Source organism: Ammodytes marinus (assembly GCF_949987685.1).
Source record: "Ammodytes marinus genome assembly, chromosome: 3".
Lineage (NCBI taxonomy): Eukaryota > Metazoa > Chordata > Actinopteri > Uranoscopiformes > Ammodytidae > Ammodytes > Ammodytes marinus.
Genome location: NC_137232.1, coordinates 16,984,804 through 16,991,944, shown reverse-complemented (window position 1 = coordinate 16,991,944; position 7,141 = coordinate 16,984,804).

Sequence of the window (7,141 nt, the reverse complement as noted above, 5' to 3'; positions counted from 1 at the left end):
TTATAGGAAAGTGTTGTTGTCGCCATTGTTAGGAAGATTAGTTGTGGTTTGACCGGGAGCCCCGAGCGAATATATTACATTTGATAGACAGGACGCGTAAACATGCTGATGTGTTCAGCGATCAGATGAAGGAGAGGGGAGCGTCTCCCGCACAGACAGGTTCACGCTGCGCTTTGTATGAAGTGCGTGTTTTTACTTTGCATCCCATGTTACGGTACCGTCAATACTACCCCTGTGTCAGTTTGGAGCTGAGCCGGGCCGAACTCACACCCAGCTGACACACGGCTAATTCAGCTGTGTCAGCTTGAGCCTATTCCTCGCGAGCCGCGCGTCCAGCAGCAAAAATACAGTAAATATTATGTTTCACATGTATAGGCTACAAGCCACACATTGACACAGGCCTACATATTATAACCATATGAAACAACACTAATTTGATGTTTTTTTAAATTTTATTTATAGGCTAGATGTTGGCCTATTTATTTATTATTTTTAACCCCATATCGTATCAGTTATATATTTCGCAGTTTTTACTTCGTTTTACCTGCTTCTCTCCACCCCAGAATGTCTGTCCAATGAATGAATGACCTCAGATCACGTGTGGTTTTGCTTCGTGATGCTGGTTCACTTGCAAAAGGGGCAATATGAAAGTGGACCACACCAAACAAAAAAAATCTAAACTCTATTTGGTCTGGACCAAAGCAAGTGAACTAGCGGACTTTCCCAGTGTGAATACACCCTAAGAGTCAGGGGAAGAGGACAAAAGAGAGCGGCAGGAGGACGATGACAAAGGAGACAACAGACGGAGACAGGGTCACTATAGTGGACCATGTTATAGATCATGGCCTAACAATATAGGAGGCTGGTCTGAGATTCCAGCCCAACAACACAATAGCTCCATAATTAGGACATTTAGACTGGATATCAGGAATATTTTCGCTGTTGCTTCTCAAAGGATGACATTGCATGTGATGGCGATGAGGCGATGTAGCCAGACACAAACGGGAGGCGGTATCCAAAGGATTCATAATCCACTCGCCCAATTCCTTACAACACATCTTTTTTTTAACTGTAATTGTTTCAGAGTTCATAGTGACACACTGAATTGCTTGTTGAACTGCGATCCCACCTATGCGTTGTGTTTTTTTCTTTTGTTGGCCAAAACCATGAAATTGCAATATAAACTTGTTTTATTTTCTAATTGAAAATATAGTGGATCAATCTTTCCAAAAAATTCTGCAAAAGGCGATATTTCCCCCGTTGCTTGGCAAGGGAAGACATTGCCTGTGACGTGGATGAGGTGATGTGGCCAGATGCCAACAGGAGACAGGATTCATAGCCTAAATGTCTTCCAATCATTCCCTTAGAACACTATGTTTTGTAGAATATTCTAGTTGTACCATTTCTTTTTTTACTTTTGCAAAAACCTGAAATGGCAAAATAAAATAAAAAATCTGAAGCGTTTACATTTTGTTTTCATGTGTCTAGATCAACTGTAGTGGATCAATCTTTCACAAAAAAAAATCTGTATGAGACTTTTAAAGTCAAAAACCATCCAAAGTACTGAATACAGCTGTGTTTTGCATAAAGCACATCTGTGTGTTGTTGCTGCTAGGAAAGAGTAATTCAAAAGTGCATGTGTGTATTGTTTTGATGCTAAAAACAGTTTTGAAATGGGATTGTTAGGTTTTGTTTCAAGAGTTTCATTTTGCCGTATAAGTTAGAAGTTTATCTCCATGTGCTTTGTTCTATTCGGCCTGTGTGTTAAGTTTTGACATAGTGGGCCAAAGTCTGCAACATGTGTATAAGCATTCGGCAAAAACTGTAACGTTTTGTGTGTTTTCCAGTGAAAAGGCATTTATAAACCCACTGTAAACCTAACATGCCTGGAACCAACAGCAGACATACACAGTTAGTGACGAGCCGACAATTATATTGGAGCTCCAAATTTGAGCTGGGCTAGAAAATGTGAACCGCCTACGTCAGGGGCCGGGGGAGGGATTATCCTGACCAGTGTTGGGAACGTTACTTTAAAAAGAGTTATAGTTACTCACTAATTCAGTAACTGAGTTAGTAACTGAATTACTTTATAATAGAAGTAACTAGTTACCAGGGAAAGTAACGATTTGCGTTAGCCTACTGTTAAAAAAAAAGTTTCTATATGTTCTCAACAAAAGTAGTAGAGGAAACTGCTTACAGTTTTTCACAATTGCTGAAACACATTTCCTGATAGACTACCTCACTTTTTCAAAACCCTAAACACAAATCTCAAAACTCAAACACAAAATGCACAATCCTTCACTTATCTTGCAAAAGCACACTCTACCCTCAAAACAGTGTTAACTCTTCACTAAATGGTGTTTTCTTTTCAAATGACAAACACATATGACATCACTCATTGAACACTGGTGTGCAGAATGGAAAACACTATAGTATAAATGCAAAATAGTATATGAATGCTTCATCAGTAGAATTATGCCTTTGCATGTTCATACACTTTCACCTACAGTAACAACAAATACTTAACGGTTTTTGCCAAATGCTAATGTGGTGGCCGAATCCCCCATGGCGACCAAGACAAAGGGTGAGGCCTGGACAGCATCATTGTGTTTCAGAGAGGTTTATTTCAGGAGATTTATCAGGACATTTACAGAGGATTTCATGGAGCATCGAAGCAGCGGGCTGGGGGCCGCAATGGCACTACTGATTAGTTACAGAACAGTGTCTTATATTCTCATGTGTGGGGGGTATCAAGTGTATCATATCTACAAATAGACAGATCGTTTCATCATTTGTGCAATACCAAGTCAAACACACGTCCATCTAGGGAGGTTCTACTTCTTCCTCGTGACCTTAACCTTTAAGGCTATCTGCTCAGCAACTCTGGTGAATAGAAGCTATTCAAATCTACCACATTCCTCCATTTTGATGACACTTCATCAACCAAAAACAAGATGTAACCAAACATATATGAATGGCCTAACAGAAACCTCCAACAAAATACAGAAACACTCTTTATGAGTAATGTAGAATACAATGCATAGGTGTAACACATTACTGCAGCAAACTACAAATGAATAGGACCAACAAGGCAAATAGTCAAACACTGAACGATGATAAATAGAGGCAGTAAGAAGAGAGTCTTCTTTTTGACGACAGCACATTAAAAACAGCTGTGTCACAGTCTCAAGTTCAGAAATATGAACACATGATCAGCTCGCATGGAGATGTAGTCCAACCAACTTTGGCACAGAGGATGTCCTCCATTTCATAATTGGCAGACTCCGCCAGACGTGGAATTTCAGTGGCCAGCGGCCCAGGAAAGTCCTAGCTGGTATGCGGTTGGTATGCGCGTGGCCTTCTCCTCTATCAGCATGATCACAGCCTTGCCCTTGTGACTGCGCGGGGAGCAGTAACCCCGAACAGTCTGAACTAACGATGACACTGAAGTTGGTCTCCAAACTTGACACTCTTTCTAATGTCTTTATTCCCTTTTTCTTAGCGTACATAAAGCACAGAGCGACGTAACAAGCTTGAATCCAGTCCAGCCTTTTTCCCAAAGTCTTAGTCAATAAAACTGCACACGGTTCTTTGTTATAACAGTGGAACTACGTGGATACCTGGCCATAACGGAGCCTCTGTGTAGTCCCCCAGACCGGACACTCATGCCGTGACCTTGAACTTACACAGAGCACTATCAGCCGTTTACACATTATCTCCCAGCGCAGTTCTCAGTTACTTTTAGATACTGGAACAGACAAGCACTTTTCAACAGCAACAGTCCATCTGATCTCATTCCAACAGATGTGTCCCAAAGTGTACAGGTAGTCTCTCATCATGTTCCTGTTATATCCGTCATCGTGACGCCAAATGTGGTGGCCGAATCCCCCATGGCGACCAAGACAAAGGGTGAGGCCTGGACAGCATCATTGTGTTTCAGAGAGGTTTATTTCAGGAGATTCATCAGGACATTTACAGAGGATTTCATGGAGCATCGAAGCAGCGGGCTGGGGGCCGCAATGGCACTACTGATTAGTTACAGAACAGTGTCTTATATTCTCATGTGTGGGGGGTATCAAGTGTATCATATCTACAAATAGACAGATCGTTTCATCATTTGTGCAATACCAAGTCAAACACACGTCCATCTAGGGAGGTTCTACTTCTTCCTCGTGACCTTAACCTTTAAGGCTATCTGCTCAGCAACTCTGGTGAATAGAAGCTATTCAAATCTACCACACTAACACACATGTTGCAGAATAGTTTACAGTTTTTCACAATTGCTTGAACACATTTCCTGATAGACTACCTCACTTTTTCAAAACCCTAAACACAAATTTCAAAACTCAAACACAAAATGCTAAATCCTTCACTTCTCTTGCAAAAGCACACTTTACCCTCAAAACAATGTTAACTCTTCACTAAATGGTGTTTTCATTTCAAATGACAAACACACACATCATATGACTAGACATTTCTAGCACTCATTGAACACTGGTGTGCAGAATGGAAAACACTATAGTATAAATTCAAACCACTATATGAATGCTTTATCAGTAGAATTATGCCTTTGCATGTGCATACACTTTCACCTACAGTAACCACAAATACTTTACAGTTTTTGCCAAATGCTAACACACATGTTGCAGAATAGTTTATTTTACCATTTCAAACAAACACAATGAATAGGTAGGACTGCAGTTCAAGCAATTCAGTGTGTCAGTATAAACTACTGTACTGTACAGTAAAAAACAATTACAGTAAAATTAGGGAACAATGGTAAAAAAAACAGCGTTGTAAGGAATTGGGTGGTTGGATTATGAATCCTTTTATGGATACCGCCTCCTGTTTGCGTCTGGCCACATCGCCTCATCAACATCACACTCAATGTCATCTTTTGAGAAGCAACAGGGAAAGGATCATCTGATATCCAGTCTAAATCTCCTAATTATGGAGCGACTCAGGTTGGGCTGCACTCTCTGTCCAGGCTCCCTCATTGATAGGCCATGATCTATAACATGGTCCACTATAGTGTCCCTGTTGTATGTGTCTCTGTCTGTTGCCTTCTTTGTCCTCGTCCTCCTGTCGCTCTCTCTCCTCCTCTTTCCTTGACTCTTACTGTCTCAGAAAGGAGCTGAGCTCACCTGGGGTCTATTTGTAGTGCTAAGGTTTAGACTGATTGGTATTCAATTATTTATTTATTTTTTCAAGAAGTGTGTTGGAGAATTTCAAACACAGTGCAAAAGGGTTGTAGGGTTGGTGCTTTGGTTTAGGGCATAGTTACAAAAGTTAGAGGTTGTGATGCTGTGGTCATAGCACTTTTAGTGTTTACAGTATTCGGCAAAAACTGTATTTGTACCAAAATGTGCAGTCTACTGTAAATCACAGCAACCAGGAGCTCATCTCTGACCCTTCTATAGCTAACTGCACAAAAGCCTTTTGAGTTTAGAAATTTGATCGGCAGTGTGTTCTGTGTGAATACCATGAGAGAGAATTCAGGAAGAGTGTGCAAGATATAGAGAATTGTGTGTAGTGTTGTGAAAAATGTGTGTTTTCGAATGAGAATATGAGTCTAAGGCAGGAAATGTGTTTGGAGTTCAGCAGAATTGGTTAAGCAGTTGGTAAATTAGTTTCAGATTGTGCACATTGTGTCTGATGTTCCAAAAAATGTGTTTAAACAATTGTGAAAAACTGTATTTTGCCATTTCAAACAAACACAATGAATAGCTAGGACTGCAGTTACAGTTTTTCACAATTGTTTAAACAATTTTTTTGGACCATCAGACACAATGTGCACAATCTGAAGCTAATTTACCAACTGCTTAACCAATTCTGCTGAACTCCAAACACATTTCCTGCCTTAGACTCATATTCTCATTCCAAAACACACATTTTTCACAACATTACACACAATTCTCTATATCTTGCACACTGTTCCTGAATTCTCTCTCTTGGTATTCACACAGAACACACTGCCAATCACATTTCTAAACTCAAAAGGCTTTTGTGCAGTTAGCTATGGAAGGGTCAGAGATGAGCTCCTGTTTGCTGTGATTTACAGTAGACTGCACATTTTGGTACAAATACAGTTTTTGCCGAATACTGTAAACACTAAATGTGACTGCTATGACCACAGCATCACAACCTCTAACTTTTGTAACTATGCCCTAAACCAAAGCACCAACCCGTCAAACACGATATATGCTTTGCACCGTGTTTGAAATTCTCCAAAACACTTCTTGAACAAAACAAAACTAATTGAATACCAATCAGTCTAAACCTTAGCACTACAAATAGACCCCAGGTGAGCTCAGCTCCTTTCTGAGACAGTAAGAGTCAGGGGAAGAGGAGGAGAGAGAGCGACAGGAGTACGAGGACAAAGAAGGCAGAAGACGGACACACATACAACAGGGACACTATAGTGGACCATTTTATAGATCATGGCCTATCAATGAGGGAGCCTGGACAGAGAGTGCAGCCCAAGCTGAGTCGCTCCATAATTAGGAGATTTAGACTGGATATCAGGTGATCATTTCCCTGTTGCCTCTCAAAAGATGACATTGAGTGTGATGTTGATGAGGCGATGTGGCCAGACGCAAACAGGAGGCGGTATCTGTAAAATTATTCATAATCCAACCACCCAATTCCTTACAACGCTGTTTTTTTTTACCATCGTTCCCTAATTTTACTGTAATTTTCTTAGTTTATATTGACACACTGAATTGCTTGAACTGCAGTCCTACCTATTCATTGTGTTTGTTTGGAATGGCAAAATAAACTATTCTGCAACATGTGTGTTAGCATTTGGCAAAAACTGTAAAGTATTTGTTGTTACTGTAGGTGAAAGTGTATGAACATGCAAAGGCATAATTCTACTGATAAAGCATTCATATAGTGGTTTGCATTAAATTATAGTGTTTTCCATTCTGCACACCAGTGTTCAATGAGTGCTAGAAATGTCTAGTCATATGATGTATGTGTTTGTCATTTGAAAAGAAAACACCATTTAGTGAAGAGTTAACACTGTTTTGAGGGTAAAGTGTGCTTTTGCAAGAGAAGTGAAGGATTTTGCATTTTGTGTTTGAGTTTTGAGATTTGTGTTTAGGGTTTTGAAAAAGTGAGGTAGTCTATCAGGAAATGT